Source organism: Lactuca sativa, chromosome 6 (genome assembly GCF_002870075.4).
Source record: "Lactuca sativa cultivar Salinas chromosome 6, Lsat_Salinas_v11, whole genome shotgun sequence".
Lineage (NCBI taxonomy): Eukaryota > Viridiplantae > Streptophyta > Magnoliopsida > Asterales > Asteraceae > Lactuca > Lactuca sativa.
The window spans coordinates 82,882,074-82,899,120 of record NC_056628.2 but is presented as its reverse complement, the minus strand read 5'-3'; the positions used below and the strand labels follow the sequence as shown (position 1 = coordinate 82,899,120).

At 35.0% G+C, this 17,047-nt stretch overlaps 1 non-coding gene across 1 annotated transcript; it reads right to left on the bottom strand.

The window, feature by feature from the left end:
- Positions 1 to 741: 741 nt before the first annotated feature.
- LOC111891260 (small nucleolar RNA R71) lies at positions 742 to 848 on the bottom strand. Its single transcript, XR_002850127.1, has one exon. It is a non-coding gene; the product is annotated as a small nucleolar RNA R71 (small nucleolar RNA).
- Between the last annotated feature and the right edge of the window lie 16,199 nt (positions 849 to 17,047).

Below are 17,047 nucleotides of genomic sequence, written 5' to 3'. Positions count from 1 at the left end.
GTGGAAATAAGATAATTGGGGATACAACATAGGAGGTAACAGAGGAAAACAAATGGTGGTATTGGTGTCAATAAAAACCACAATTCAAGAAATATTAACCCTCAATTTTCTCAACTCGTACCACCACTGGTGAATGAAGGTAACAATCGTAACTACAACTATGGTAATATAAGGAATCAAGGAAATCAGGGTGGAAACGATAATTACAACAACTAGAATATTTGGAATTTCAACAAAGATGACAACTAGTACACCGACGATTACGAGAATGAAGGCTTTGGGAACATGTACTAAAGGAATCCAAATAGCGGATTCAACAATGTCAATGATCAAGGCTACCAAGGCGGGTATCACAAAAAGGTAACTGATTCACTCACCTTTTTCTTTCTACAACCTAATAGGCAATACATGGCTTCTCATTACCAGCCAGGAGAGTATGATGATGCTTCACCTATACTCTTCCCGAAAGTAAATGGGAACCATGTGGAAGTTAGACCACAACTCATGAATGTCTTAACGATCATTTGAGAGAATAAATATGATGACCTATACAATCAACTCTACGAGTTTCTTGCAGTTGCTAACACAAACGTTTCACGATACTGGACTTCACTTAATTCTGTTCACATTAAAATAAAAAGCTAAGTATCGGTTCACTTCACTTACTTCCAATAGTATCAATGCTTGGGATCAATTGAAATCCAAAATTTCGCAAGAGTTTTACCCCATCAGTAAAATTACAACAATAAAAAAGGTAATTCATGATTTTACAAAAAACCCAATGAGGAATTTCATGATGCATTTGACCGCCTCAAGGAATTGTTACGTTCATGCCCCCTTCATAAGTTTTCTTGTTGGATACTTGTGCATTTCTTGTTTGATGGAGCCTACATCACCAATCAAGTTATGATAAATGTCTCATCTGGAGACAATATCATGATGCAAAATAGTGAATTCATTTGTCAATTATTAGAGTAATTGAGTAGTGGTTCATAAACCAATGTAACATCCTAAAAATACTATGTAAAAATTTTATTTTTAAAACTATCAAAACCACCATTCATTCATTCCAAATTCCATCAAAATGTGATAATGCATAAAATAGTCATCAGAGTACAAATCATGTCATAAAATGCGGAATACTGGTGGATGCGGTGCGATCATTACAGACCCTTCCTTTTCGAACCAGAAGTACCTGAAACCACAAACATAAAGTGTAAGCACAAAGCTTAGTGAGTTTCCCCAAAAGACCCCATACAGAAATGTACATAACAACTAGAAACTAAGCCGGGTCTATTTCACCCTTGAGTCTATTTCAACTCCTTCGGTATCTTTCAACCGGTAGTGGGTCTATTTCACTCCCTGAGTCCATTTAAACTCCTTCGATATCTTTCAACTGGTAATGCGTCTATTTCGCCCCTTGAGTCTATTTCAACTCCTTTGGTATCTTTCAAACGGTATTGGGTCTATTTCACCCTTACAACTAAGCATACAATAACATCAACAAGAGTGACAAAGACAACAAGCACATACATGCATATTATCAAGTGTTACAAATACAACTATCATCCTACAAACATAATATAATGGACCAACATTGGTGCCTTCGACCCACGAGTATAGTGAAGAACTCACCTCTCAGTCGATACTTATCTTATACCAATCTCTCTCTCTCTCTCTCTCTCTCTCTCTCTCTCTCTCTTTGTCGGAATACAGGTGCTAAACCCCACCTAGGCAATCAAACAAGGCACACTCTCATTCCACTTCCCAAAAACTAAGAGTTACCAAAAAGTTAACTTAGGTCAAAATTCAAACAATCAAAGACAGAGTCCACATCATCAACACTCCTAGATTCCATGGCCTTCCTTGGCCATGCCGTGGGAACAAAACGACAAGACAACAACTGGCCTCTAGTCGCCAAAGTCGTGGTGATTGCGTACCATGCCGTGGGGATCCGTCTAAATGGCTTATTTGAGTTAAGTTGCTCTTAACTCATATTCAAGGGCTCAAAATCCCAGATCTACTCCTTCCCATTGTCTTGATGGATAAATTTTCCAACTTTATCCATTAAGACAAGATCTCAAACCTAAGCTCTATAGGCTATATAAGATGTTCAACTTTCTAGAAAGATATTAAGGGTCCTATTGATCTCTAAAAATGTAAGCTTTATCGACATGCATTCCTTATGCATGTTCTTCCTCAAATCTTGGTTACAAGAGGAAAAGGGACCCAAATCTCAAGCAAGATTTACAAATCACAACAAAACCTCAGATTTATGAGATATAAGGTATTTGGGATTCCTAAGATTCATTAAATTGCAAACTTTTTCTCTTTGCTCCACCCAAAATCTAATGAAAAAGTTTATTAAGCAAAATAACTCTAGATCTTTAAGGAAAAGATAAAATACTAGATCAAGATCCTTACAAATGGTTCAACAAGATGCTTTTAGAGGTTGGGGGTGTTGCTTGCTGATCTCTTGCACAAAATCTTCCTTTACATCCTTCAAAATCACCAAAAACTAGCAAATGAGCTCCAAAGGCTTCAAAAGATAAGGTTTAGGGTTTCTGAGGGTTTGAGAGTGATGGAGGATGAGGCTGAATAAACCCTAGCCCCCATTCCTTCAAATAGGGCACAAATCCAGAAAATTGGGGTTTCATCAAAATCAGCTGCCATGCCGTGGCCTATATGGCCACGTTGTGGCGAGTCTTTTAAATCTTGCAATCTAGAAAACATTGCCATGCCGTGGTGAGGATCCATCACACCATTTCCACCTAGAATGAAGACTTACAATATGATGGATTAGTTCATACCTGAAGCAGGTGTTACAATTCTTCCCCACTTGAATCAAAATTCGTCCTAAAAGTCCGTTGCTACAAATAATTCTTGATAATGCTCCCTCATTTCATCCTCAGTCGCCCACGTCCACTTAGAACCCTTCTAGTTCTGCCATTGCACCTTCACCATGTTCACCACCTTGTTTCTTAGGGTCTTGGACTTCTTATCGAGGATCACAACTGGTCTTTCTCTGTAGTTTAGGCACTTATACGTTTGAATATCCTCTAAAGGCACCACTATAGAATCATCAACCAAACACTTCCACGACTGAGAGATGTGAAAAGTGTTGTGAATCTGATTGAGCTCCTCGAGAAACTCCAAACGATATGCAACCCTGGCCACCCGAGAAATAACCCTGAAAGGATAATATATCTGGGGCCCAACTTGCCCCACTTCATGAACCGGATGACACCTATCCAAGGTGACACCTTTAGGAGTACCATATCTCTGACTTGAAGCTCCAAATTGGATCGATGCCTATCTACATAACTCTTCTGTCGACTCTACATAGTATGCAATCTCCCACACACCTACTGGATCAACTTGGTAGTCCGGTGCACCGCCTGCGTGCTACCTATGACTCGCTGACTGACCTCGCCCTAATAAATTGGGGTCCGACACTTCCTCCCGTAGAGCATCTCAAAAGGAGGTTGATCACTACTAGCGTGATAGCTATTGTTGTAAGAAAACTTAGCCAAATGGAGATATGTATCCTAGCTACCGCCAATATCCAACACACATGACTGAAGCATATCCTCCAAAGTCTGGATGGTCTGTTCACTCTGTCCATTAGTATCCCGATGAATAGTAATGTTGAAGTGCAGACGAGTGCCCAAATCCTCAAGAAATCTCTTCCAGAACCTGGATGTGAACCGAACAACCCATTCCAAAACAACTGAGACGGGGACCCCATGTCATGCCACCACCTCACAAATATATACACCTGCCAATTTCGTTGTAGAGATGCTCTCCTGAATAGGAATAAATACACACTCTTGGTCAATGGATCCACGACGATCTAAAGTGAATCCACCCCATGCTCTATCCACGGTAGCTATATGATAAAATCCATTTTGATCTCTTCCTATTTCCAGACGGGGACACCTAGCGGCTCCATTTTACCATGAGGTCGCTGATGCTCAGCCTTGAATTTCTTACAAGTTAGGGACCTCTCCACATACCATGCCATATCCCGCTTCATGAAGAGCCACCAATAATCAAGTCGGAGGTCTCTATACATATTATCTGCACCCGGATGAAAAAAAGACTTCGAATTATGCGCCTCATCATCAAAATCTGATGAGCAATTCCCAAATACAGAACCCAAAACCTCCAATGTAGGGTCAAACATCCCCGGTTATCATAATCAGAAGAGGACACCTGACCCATTATGGGTTCACTCTTCCAGTGCTCCTTTTTCGTAGCCTCAACCTGGACCCCACAAATCTGCTTCAAGAGTGGTTAATCATTGTCATCCTCAGAAATAAATTTTGGATATGCGAGCTAGTCACCTTACAACTTAATGCATCTGCCACCACATTGGCCTTTCCAAGGTGGTATAAAATCTCGCAGTCGTAATCCTTCACTACATCAAACCACCTGCGCTGCCTCATATTCAGATTTGGCTAATCTATCACGTACCTCAAACTCTTATGATCCTTATAGAAGGTATGACATGCCCCATAGAGGTAATGACGCCAAATATTAAGGGCGAAAACCACCTCCATAGCTCTAGATTATGTATAGGGTAATTCGCCTCATAAGGCTTCAGCTGCCTCGATGCATAGGTGATCACATGCCCCTACTACATAAGCATTGCACCTAATCCCATTATTGATGTATCACCATAAACCACAAAGTCTTGAACGCCCTCGGGCAGAGTCAAGATCGGAGCCTCACATAATCTTTGGCTCATGGTCTCAAAAGCTGCCTGCTGCTCAGGACCCCAGGGGAAAGTAACTGTCTTCTTCGTTAACCTGGTTAACGAAAAAGCAATCCTAGAGAATTCTCAATGAACCTCCGATAATATCCTGCTAAACCCAACAAACTCCAAATCTCATATGGAGACTTTAGAACCTCTCACTACATCAAAAACTTGATCTTGGCTAGGTCAACCATTATCCCCTCTCATTGACAAGGTGCCGAAAAGACTACACCTCACATAACTAAAAATTGCACTTGGAGAACTTGACAAAAAAGCTCCATCCTCAGAGTCTCCAAAACCACTCACAGATGATCCTCATGCCGCTCCTTGGTCTTAGAATAGACCCGAATACCATCAATAAATACAATGACATACGGATCCTATTGGATTAGGTGTCTAAGCCCATAACTATAACTGGTATAAACTTTAATTGATAGTAGCACAGTCCTTTTGGGTTGCCCTCAAACCTGGCAATTGAATATGATGGCTTTTAGAGAGAGAATATTGATTCATTAATTTATTATATGGTTAATAAATTAAATAGAAATCAAAATAAATAATTTGTTAATATATTATGAGAATAATATATTAATTGGAAACATTATCATTTAATTAATTATTAATCATAAATTAATTGGATTAATTAAAAGTAGGAGGAATAAAGGTGACAATGTTCAATAGTTGAGCATTGAGGAATTCTAGAACCTCTCATAAAGAGGGGGAACGAAATCTAGAATGTTTCTAGGGTTTCTTTGGGATTTAAGGGTGCCTTGGATGCCTTAGGGAGGAAGTTAAGGGATTAGGGTTATCTTGGAGATAACTACCTTATCCAATACCTTTCTAACACCTATATAAACCCCTCTTTGGGTTTAATTTCATCCACGCCTTATCCCTTAGAAGAAATTCTGATTTTTTGCTTCTATTCTTCTCTCTCTCTCTTCAAGTCCCTTGGTTGCTAGGGTTTGTGTGTGAACCATTGGAGGCATGACACTTGTGATGCTTGCTACCAAAGGTTTTCAAGTAAGGATTCAAGATTATTTACAATAACAATCTTAAATGTTAGTTTTCTTGTCTTATGAATTAGTTTGTTCGTAGGAAAAGTTTTGTAGATTAGCCATTCATAGTATGTTGCTATATTTGAAAGACATAGATCAAACTAGGTTGCATGTGCCCTAATTAATTGAAATTGTTTTTGATTATTTTCCGCTTATGGCGTTGAACTTGTAACCTCTAAAATCCATCAATGATATCAGACCCTAAGGTTGTCTTTCTTGTATTTACATATTGGTGAATAAAAAAAATAGTTTAGGTTTAATCGCAACTCACAACGTGAACTCGACCAGATCCAAAAATCCTGACCAAATCTATCTTAACAACTTTTAATTGATAAATCCTTGCCATATTTTATCCCCAAATCCGATTTTGGTATATCTAGCATGATAAATTAAAAGCCTATTAAAGAGTTTGGTTTTTGACATAATTAATTATTTTGTGATTAATATAACTGATTTTTTAAGTGCTCAAATAATTAATTGGATATTAATGGAACTTAATAATTAAATATTTGGTTTATCTTAAATTTAAATTATTTAAAATTTGAAATTTATTATAAACCATAGTATTTTGAAAAGTTTAAAATACATCCTTATGGATCTTATTAATAATTTAATTAAGTAATTGATTGAAAGATAATTAATAAGTCCATAAAAGGTTTAAATATAATTAAATTAAAAGTTTAGTTTATTAAAAGACTAAATCCTTGTGATTTTAAAATGTTTTAAAATACACCTTATAACAAGTATATAATTAAAAGTTTAATATACATTATATGTATAAGAAAAGTCCGTCAAATCGCTAGTACACCTCATTCACGAAATCATGCTATAAAGAGGGTATAAGGAAGCGACCTATAAAATGGCCGTTGAATGGGTGTCCGCTCTCACCCACGGCTCTCCTGTGTAGTGGAGGGTCCTTAGATGAATGGATTTGATAAGACATAACCTCATTAAAAGTCTAATGATATAAAGCAACTAAACTATTTTCAAAAATCCCACTCTTAGTTACTTTAGGAAAATTTGAATTTGTATGCTAATCCATGAAATTGCACATTACACTTTATGAGTCGTTAGTGGAGAGTGTATGGTTAACCAACACACTAGTGGGGGACAAATAAAGGGTGGTAATAGGTGTGTCGAAAATTATCATTGATTAATAGAGCGTGTGTGGTTAATTGGCACATTAAAACGAGATAATAAATGACATCGAGAGTACCAAGCTAATATGCATGGTTATTCACATCTCGTTTGTGATCCTTGGCATCCTAGTCAAAAAAGTGAGAGCATAATCGAGATTAAACATGCCATTGATTAGATTCAATGAATCTCAAAAGATCTAGGTGTTTCATAATATTGAAATTGGTAAAAGCCTTACCTATCTTAAAATAGATTTGAATTTGATTATGTCATCCGTCTTCAAAGTTCAAATCGAAAATATGGATCCTAGCCGTAATTCAAATTTATGGGTTAATAATTAAGGATTAAAAATCAACTAACTTGAATTCTCTTTTATCTCTTTATAGATGTCAAGTCAAGAAACTAATGGTCTTTCTCTACCTTCAGAAGATGATCTTCTACATTATCGTCAAGGTGAAAGTATGTTCCATTCTTCAAGCAATGGTGGAAATGGATATCATGCTTCTCCAACTCTTCCTTCTCCTTCCCCATTGACCCTCCTTACGTCATGAGTTGAAAGATACAAAACTGTTCAATCCCTATTGGAAAGTAAACATCGATATGGAAATTCCATGTGTATGCATGTTGTGAAAATGAAATCATGCATTGACAAATTGGATAGATTGGGTGTCGTTTTCCGAAGGAAGTAGATCATTGATTTGGTTCTACTTTCGCTTCCTAAGTCATATAGTCAGTTCGTTGAGGAATTTTATATAAGCGAGCATGACGTGACCCTAATTAATCTGAAACATATGTTGATTGTTGCTGAAGCAGAAAAATTCTTAAGAGCTCAAGTGAAATAAAAGTGTTTAAATGATAAAATTCCAAATTTCCATGGACATTGACAATAGTTGTCCAGAAAAGATTTCTCTTCCCAATGGCAAGGGATCGACTAAGGTCAAACCATTGATCTTATAGTAAAGAGAAAGGCTAGTTCTAAGATAGTTCCATGTGATAATCCTAAAGAGTCCATATGTTTCTATTGCCAATTGAAGGGACATTGGTTACGAAGCTTCCCAGACTACCTGAAGGATCTTAGAGATGGTAAAGTCAAATCGTATGACTCTGCTTCATGTACATCCATTATCTTAATAAGTTCCTATTCATAGACTCCTAATACATGATGTGATGATCACATTTTGATTGTATTACTAGATCTAAGAGAAAGAATGAAGCTTAAGAAGAGTGAGCTAATTCTGATCGTAAGAGATGGATTTTAGTCACATGGTTCGATGATCATAATTTGGAAGCTACTACTTAGGATTTATGATAATTTAAGAGATTGCTTAGGAAGTTTCTAGATACATTGTTTTCATTTATGCATTGTAAAGACAAGTTCTAATTTTTTGTTTATAATCAATGAAAGTGAAGTTTTGGTTTATATAGTTGGTTTACTTTATATTTCCTTGCAATGGCTTCTATGAAAGTGTTGGTTACATTTCTATTATTAACAATATTAATTGTGGATCTGATTCTTATTTCACTTGTGGAAAATGTGATAATTGACAAAGTGATAAAGAATTCTCGTCACCCAAGTTCCAATTGGATGGAAACTTGGAGTCATACAATTCGAATTGTGTGATGTATGAGAATCTTGATCATTGGAAGATTATGACTAATTCATTTATCACATGTTTTATGTGAGTCAAAGTGAAGGACTAATGGATCTGGTTCATTAATATGGACTATTCAGATTTACCACAAAGGATGAGAACCTCTATTCGTCACGATTTACTGATGCTTTAGTAAATGTGCTTGTGCTTATAAGATTAAGCATTATTTTGATATTTTGGAATTTTTTTCAGAGAGTACCAAAACGAATAAGAAGAATCTATTAGGCAGAAAGACAAAAGGTTCTCCAATCTGAAAGGAAAGGGGAGCACGTTGGTATCATGTTTTATGATCATCTTAATGATTATGGAACTATACCGTAATTGATCATTGGAGAACATCTTAGTGCAATTGTATGACTAAGTAGAGGAATCAAATATTGTTAAAATGGTTCAATCGAGAGCGATGCTCTAGTTACTTCGAATCGTATTTTGAAACTGATTTCATACTAAGTAGGTTTATTACACCTTATGAAGTATGGAGTAATAATGTTTTCTTACTCTAGCACCTTTGGAATTGGAAGTTGTGATGTTTTGGTTAGAATAAAGGATGAACTAAGGCCAATTCCATGAAGTGTTTCTTGTTGGGAATCCACACTAACGTTTGAATATTAGTTTTAGCTTGTCAAGGAATGTTCCTTGAGAGAAAAACTTATATCTAAAGAAGTTAGTGGGAGTCTTAATGATCTTGAAGAGTTTTAGAAGTCAACCAACAATAAAACATTTAGTTATCACTAGCACACGACCTGAGGTTGATAACTTATATTGTTAAGTTGACACATTCTTATTTCTGTGCACCTTCCGGTTAGGTTGGCAATGGTTATGAGTTCTATGGTTCTCATTTTACTGCAAAAGGCAGAGCACGTTGGTCAGTGAAAGTACACCGATCAATATGGGTGAACCGCTTAACAACATGTAAGCATTAGTAGGCCCTTGTGCTACCAGAGGGCAAGAAATTAAGAATAAGCAAAGTTTAGTCCATGAAAGGAAAGCTAAATTTGAATTTGGTTTTTTCCTAAACCTTATCTTAAGATTGTAGGTTGGAAATGATAGATTTACATGGATGGGAACATTTAGACCATAAAATCTAGGTGGCAAAAGGTTTCACTCTAATTGATGAGAATGATTATGAGGAAACACTTTCGCCAAAAGATTTTAAAGATATGTTTAACATCATTGTGGTTGTTTTTATTGTGTTCTCAAATTCTTAATATGATTACAGCATCCTTTTTCATAGATCGAATTGTAAGAAATGCAAAGGAACTATTTGAACTTTCAGGACATATGAGTATAAGTTCTGAAAGGATCTAAACACACACATACACATATGTTATCTAATGAAGGTGTATAAGCTTGAGAAGTCTAGTTTAAGATTTATTAGAGCATCACGTATCGAAATCTGAACTTCAGTGAGAAAGTCAAGAGTATTGATTTCTAGAAGTCCAGTTGATTTCTGGACACATGTCAAAGCTAGTGTGAGCATAATTATTATGCTAAGTATTGCAAGTTGGGAATACTATTTGTAGGAAACAAAGTTTACAAATTTGCAAGTTTTAGAGTTTGGGAATTGTTTCTCTATAGAAACATTTAAGGGAGAGGGCACTCATAATTTGTTTCAAATATAAAAGTTTAGATTGAAGTGTTTAAAAGAACTTAGTTTTGGACATATATGATTGTCATGTTAAAATTATTCAACATAGAAAATTTGATAATTTGGAAATATTATAGCAAGAGATAGAAAAAACATCATGTATTTAGTAAGACATTATGAATCGAGTCCTATATGCTTTGGATATATGATCAATTACATATGCTATAATATTCACTTGTTCTGATTTTTCCAAATGCCTAGGGAATTGAGAGGGGAAAAGGAGTAGAACTTGGTATGACTAAATTTGTTGAACAACTGTCAAGAACATTCTGTGGTTATACTAAAAGAATTGGTTGCTTATGGACAATTGAAAGTATAGTATTGGTTAGAAGAACCATAGTGACAAGTTTTAGATTGGGTTGATTCTTGATCGGAATTGATGGTTATATGAGTATATGGAAATGTTTCCATAATGGGAGTTGTTTACTAAAATCTACATCTAAGTTGGAAACTTTAATGCAAGGAAGGTGTTCAAAGAGTGTATCTTGAATTTGAGACTTCATTTCCATGGAATTGTTTCTAATAACAAAGTTCCAACGGAACATTCTATGATATCGATGGTCAAGTCTCTTTGACTTTTAAGCCTCGACATCATAGAAGGACAATGCATTTAAGGTTGAACTCTAACACATTCTAGTACCGACAAGAATTTGGAATTGTGAAATGAGCATCATTGGAATAGTGTCCGGTCGATTTGTTCATAAAGGAAGGACTATAGAGAGACATAGTATGCATGTTAATAACATGTCATGACTGATATTTAATTAATGTGGTTAGTTAATTAGTTGAAACATCATACAATAAATAAAGTATTAATTAATATGGTGATTAAATAATAAGAGTTTATTTATATTCAATAGTCTTGAGACCATAGTTAATTAGGTTATTATAGTGTTTCACTTTGCATGTTTTACTTCCTGAATAATTTGATTATTCAAAATTCCACAGTCGATCATACTTTTGGAAGAAAGTAGCGAATTAAGAATGTCATGAATTGGATTGTAGATTATCTATGGATATTAGATATAGAAATTGTTTGCTGCAATGTTCATGAGTACTTAGAAAATGGGGATTTTGAGTATTGGATAAACCCACGCTAAGAGAATTACTTCATGGATTTTATCACGTGTAATTTTGAGACAATAATATATTATATTCTTGAAATAGAGATATATAAGTTGTTGTTTACGAGTAAATTGTGCATTGATAATGCATAAACGCATCAGTAAATTGATGTTATAAAACGTATTGTTGTGCATGATTTGATGAATAGATAGTGCATACATATAAGTCAAAGTTTATTTGTTCGTTTTGCGCTAACGGGAAAAGCGATATCTGTGGGCCACTCGATGGTTTGATGTCTACATCTGAAGTGCTTGCCGAAGCCGTTACTAATTTGATGTGTTCAATTAGTAGTATGTTTACAGTCTTCATAAATCAGAAATCAGGAAAGAAAACTTGGAAAATGAGATTGATTATAATCCATGTATCATGTCTGTACGATATCTTGTAGAACGGAGGAATATTTGATCACTTATCTTAGGACATGTTACTGACTGGGTTAGAGTTCAACAACGGCTTTTGGTAGCTACAATTTGCTGATCAATTTGGTAGTTATACTGACAGTTATAGTTATTAGACTTATCCAAGTGGGAGACTTTTGGATTAGATGTCTAAGCCCATAACTATAATTGGTATAAACTTGAATTGATAGTAGTACATTCCTTTTAGGTTGCCCTCAAACCTGACAATTGAACGCCCTACTGCATAAGCGTTGCACCTAATCTCATTATTGATGTATCACCGTAAACCACAAAGTCTTGAATGCCCTCGGGCAGAGTCAAGATCGGAGCCTCACATAATCTTTGACTCATGGTCTCAAAAGTTGCCTGCTGCTCAGGACCCCAGGGGAAAGTAACTGTCTTCTTCGTTAACCTGGTTAACGAAAAAGCAATCCTAGAGAATTCTCAATGAACCTCCGATAATATCCTGCTAAACCCAACAAACTCCAAATCTCATATGGAGACATTAAAACCTCTCACTACATCAAAAACTTGATCTTGGCTAGGTCAACCATTATTCCCTCTCATTGACAAGGTGCCGAAAAGACTACACCTCACATAACTAAAACTTGCACTTGGAGAACTTGACATAAAAGCTCCATCCTCAGAGTCTCCAAAACCTCTCACAGATGATCCTCATGCTGCTCCTTGGTCTTAGAATAGACCCGAATACCATCAATAAATACAATGACATACCGATCCTGTTGGATTAGGTGTCTAAGCCCATAACTATAACTGGTATAAACTTTAATTGATAGTAGCACAGTCCTTTTGGGTTGCCCTCAAACCTGGCAATTGAATATGATGGCTTTTAGAGAGAGAATATTGATTCATTAATTTATTATATGGTTAATAAATTAAATAGAAATCAAAATAAATAATTTGTTAATATATTATGAGAATAATATATTAATTGGAAACATTATCATTTAATTAAGAATTAATCATAAATTAATTGGATTAATTAAAAGTAGGAGGAATAAAGGTGATAATGTTCAATAGTTGAGCATTGAGGAATTCTAGAACCTCTCATAAAGAGGGGGAACGAAATCTAGAATGTTTCTAGGGTTTCCTTGGGATTTAAGGGTGCCTTGGATGCCTTAGGGAGGAAGTTAAGGGATTAGGGTTATCTTGGAGATAACTACCTTATCCAATACCTTTCTAACACCTATATAAACCCCTCTTTGGGTTTAATTTCATCCATGCCTTATCCCTTAGAAGAAATTCTGATTTTTGCTTCTATTCTTCTCTCTCTCTTCAAGTCCCTTGGTTGCTAGGGTTTGTGTGTGAACCATTGGAGGCACGACACTTGTGATGCTTGCTACCAAAGGTTTTCAAGTAAGGATTCAAGATTATTTACAATAACAATCTTAAATGTTAGTTTTCTTGTCTTATGAATTAGTTTGTTTGTAGGAAAAGTTTTGTAGATTAGCCATTCATAGTATGTTGCTATATTTGAAAGACATAGATCAAACTAGGTTGCATGTGCCCTAATTAATTGAAATTGTTTTTGATTATTTTCCGCTTATGGCGTTGAAATTGTAACCTCTAAAATCCATCAATGATATCAGACCCTAAGGTTGTCTTTCTTGTATTTACATATTGGTGAATAAAAAAAATAGTTTAGGTTTAATCGCAACTCACAACGTGAACTCGACCAGATCCAAAAATCCTGACCAAATCTGTCTTAACAACTTTTAATTGATAAATCCTTGCCATATTTTATCCCCAAATCCGATTTTGGTATATCTAGCATGATAAATTAAAAGCCTATTAAAGAGTTTGGTTTTTGACATAATTAATTATTTTGTGATTAATATAACTGATTTTTTAAGTGCTCAAATAATTAATTGGATATTAATGGAACTTAATAATTAAATATTTGGTTTATCTTAAATTTAAATTATTTAAATTTTGAAATTTATTATAAACCATAGTATTTTGAAAAGTTTAAAATACATCCTTATGGATCTTATTAATAATTTAATTAAGTAATTGATTGAAAGATAATTAATAAGTCCATAAAAGGTTTAAATATAATTAAATTAAAAGTTTAATTTATTAAAAGACTAAATCCTTGTGATTTTAAAATGTTTTAAAATACAGCTTATAACAAGTATATAATTAAAAGTTTAATATACATTATATGTATAAGAAAAGTCCATCAAATCGCTAGTACACCTCATTCACGAAATCATGCTATAAAGAGGGTATAAGGAAGCGACCTATAAAATGGCCGTTGAATGGGTGTCCGCTCTCCCCCACGGCTCTCCTGTGTAGTGGAGGGTCCTTAGCTGAATGGATTTGATAAGAGATAACCTCATTAAAAGTCTAATGATATAAAGCAACTAAACTATTTTCAAAAATCCCACTCTTAGTTACTTTAGGAAAATTTGAATTTGTATGCTAATCCATGAAATTGCACATTACACTTTATGAGTCGTTAGTGGAGAGTGTATGGTTAACCGACACACTAGTGGGGGACAAATAAAGGGTGGTAATAGGTGTGTCGAAAATTATCATTGATTAATAGAGCGTGTGTGGTTAATCGGCACATTAAAACGAGATAATAAATGACATCGAGAGTACCAAGCTAATATGCATGGTTATTCACATCTCGTTTGTGATCCTTGGCATCATAGTCAAAAAAGTGAGAGCATAATCGAGATTAAACATGCCATTGATTAGATTCAATGAATCTCAAAAGATCTAGGTGTTTCATAATATTGAAATTGGTAAAAGCCTTACCTATCTTAAAATAGATTTGAATTTGATTACGACATCCCTCTTCAAAGTTTGAATCGAAAATATGTATCCTAGCCGTAATTCAAATTTATGGGTTAATTATTAAGGATTAAAAATCAACTAACTTGAATTCTCTTTTATCTCTTTATAGATGTCAAGTCATGAAACTAATGGTCTTTCTCTACCTTCAGAAGATGATCTTCTACATTATCATCAAGGTGAAAGTATGTTCTCTTCTTCAAGCAATGGTGGAAATGGATATCATGCTTCTCCAACTCTTCCTTCTCCTTCCCCATTGACTCTCCTTATGTCATGAGTTGAAAGATACAAAACTATTCAAGCCCTATTGGAAAGTAAACATCGATATGGAAATTTCGTGTGTACGCATGTTGTGAAAATGAAATCATGCATTGACAAATTGGATAGATTGGGTGTCGTTTTCCGAAGGAAGTAGATCATTGATTTGGTTCTACTTTTGCTTCCTAAGTCATATAGTCAGTTCGTTGAGGAATTTTATATAAGCGACCATGACGTGACCCTAATTAATCTGAAACATATGTTGATTGTTGCTGAAGCAGAAAAATTCTTAAGAGCTCAAGTGAAATAAAAGTGTTTAATTGATAAAATTCCAAATTTCCATGGATATTGGCAATAGTTGTCCAGAAAAGATTTCTCTTCCCAATGGCAAGGGATCGACTAAGGTCAAACCATTGATCTTATAGTAAAGAGAAAGGCTAGTTCTAAGATAGTTCCATGTGATAATCCTAAAGAGTCCATATGTTTCTATTGCCAATTGAAGGGACATTGGTTACGAAGCTTCCCAGACTACCTGAAGGATCTTAGAGATGGTAAAGTCAAATCGTATGACTCTACTTCATGTACATCCATTATCTTAATAAGTTCCTATTCATAGACTCCTAATACATGATGTGATGATCACATTTTTGATGGTATTACTGGATCTAAGAGAAAGAATGAAGCTTAAGAAGAGTGAGCTAATTCTAATCGTAAGAGATGGATTTTAGTCACATGGTTCGATGATCATAATTTGGAAGCTACTACTTAGGAGTTATGATAATTTAAGAGATTGCTTAGGAAGTTTCTAGATACATTGTTTTCATTTATGCATTGTAAAAACAAGTTCTAATTTTTTGTTTATAATCAATGAAAGTGAAGTTTTGGTTTATATAGTTGGTTTACTTTATATTTCCTTGCAATGGCTTCTATGAAAGTGTTGGTTACATTTCTATTATTAACAATATTAATTGTGGATCTGATTCTTATTTCACTTGCGGAAAATGTGATAATTGACAAAGTGATAAAGAATTCTCGTCACCCAAGTTCCAATTGGATGGAAACTTGGAGTCATACAATTCGAATTGTGTGATGTATGAGAATCTTGATCATTGGAAGATTATGACTAATTCATTTATCACATGTTTTATGTGAGTCAAAGTGAAGGACTAATGGATCTGGTTCATTAATATGGACTATTCAGATTTACCACAAAGGATGAGAACCTCTATTCGTCACGATTTACTGATGCTTTAGTAAATGTGCTTGTGCTTATAAGATTAAGCATTATTTTGATATTTTGGATTTTTTTTTCAGAGAGTACAAAAACGAATAAGAAGAATCTATTAGGCAGAAAGACAAAAGGTTCTCCAATCTAAAAGGAAAGGGGAGCACTTTGGTATCATGTTTTATGATCATCTTAATGATTATGGAACTATACTGTAATTGATCATTGGAGAACATCTTAGTGCAATTGTATGACTAAGAAGAGGAATCAAATATTGTTAAAATGGTTGAATCGAGAGCGATGCTCTAGTTACTTCGAATCGTATCTTGAAACTTATTTCATACTAAGTAGGTTTATTACACCTTATGAAATATGGAGTAATAATGTTTTCTTACTCTAGCACCTTTGGAATTGGAAGTTGTGATGTTTTGGTTAAAATAAAGGATGAACTAAGGCCAATTCCATGAAGTGTTTCTTGTTGGGAATCCACACTAACGTTTGAATATTAGTTTTAGCTTGTCAAGGAATGTTCCTTGAGAGAAAAACTTATATCTAAAGAAGTTAGTGGGAGTCTTAATGATCTTGAAGAGTTTTAGAAGTCAACCAACAATAAAACATTTAGTTATCACTAGCACACGACCTGAGGTTGATAACTTATATTGTTAAGTTGACACATTCTTATTTCTGTGCACCTTCCGGTTAGGTTGGCAATGGTTATGAGTTCTATGGTTCTCATTTTACTGCAAAAGGCAGAGCACGTTGGTCAGTGAAAGTACACCGATCAATATGGGTGAACCGCTTAACAACATGTAAGCATTAGTAGGCCCTTGTGCTACCAGAGGGCAAGAAATTAAGAATAAGCAAATTTTAGTCCATGAAAGGAAAGCTAAATTTGAATTTGGTTTTTTCCTAAACCTTATCTTAAGATTGTAGGTTGGAAATGATAGATTTACATGGATGGGAACAT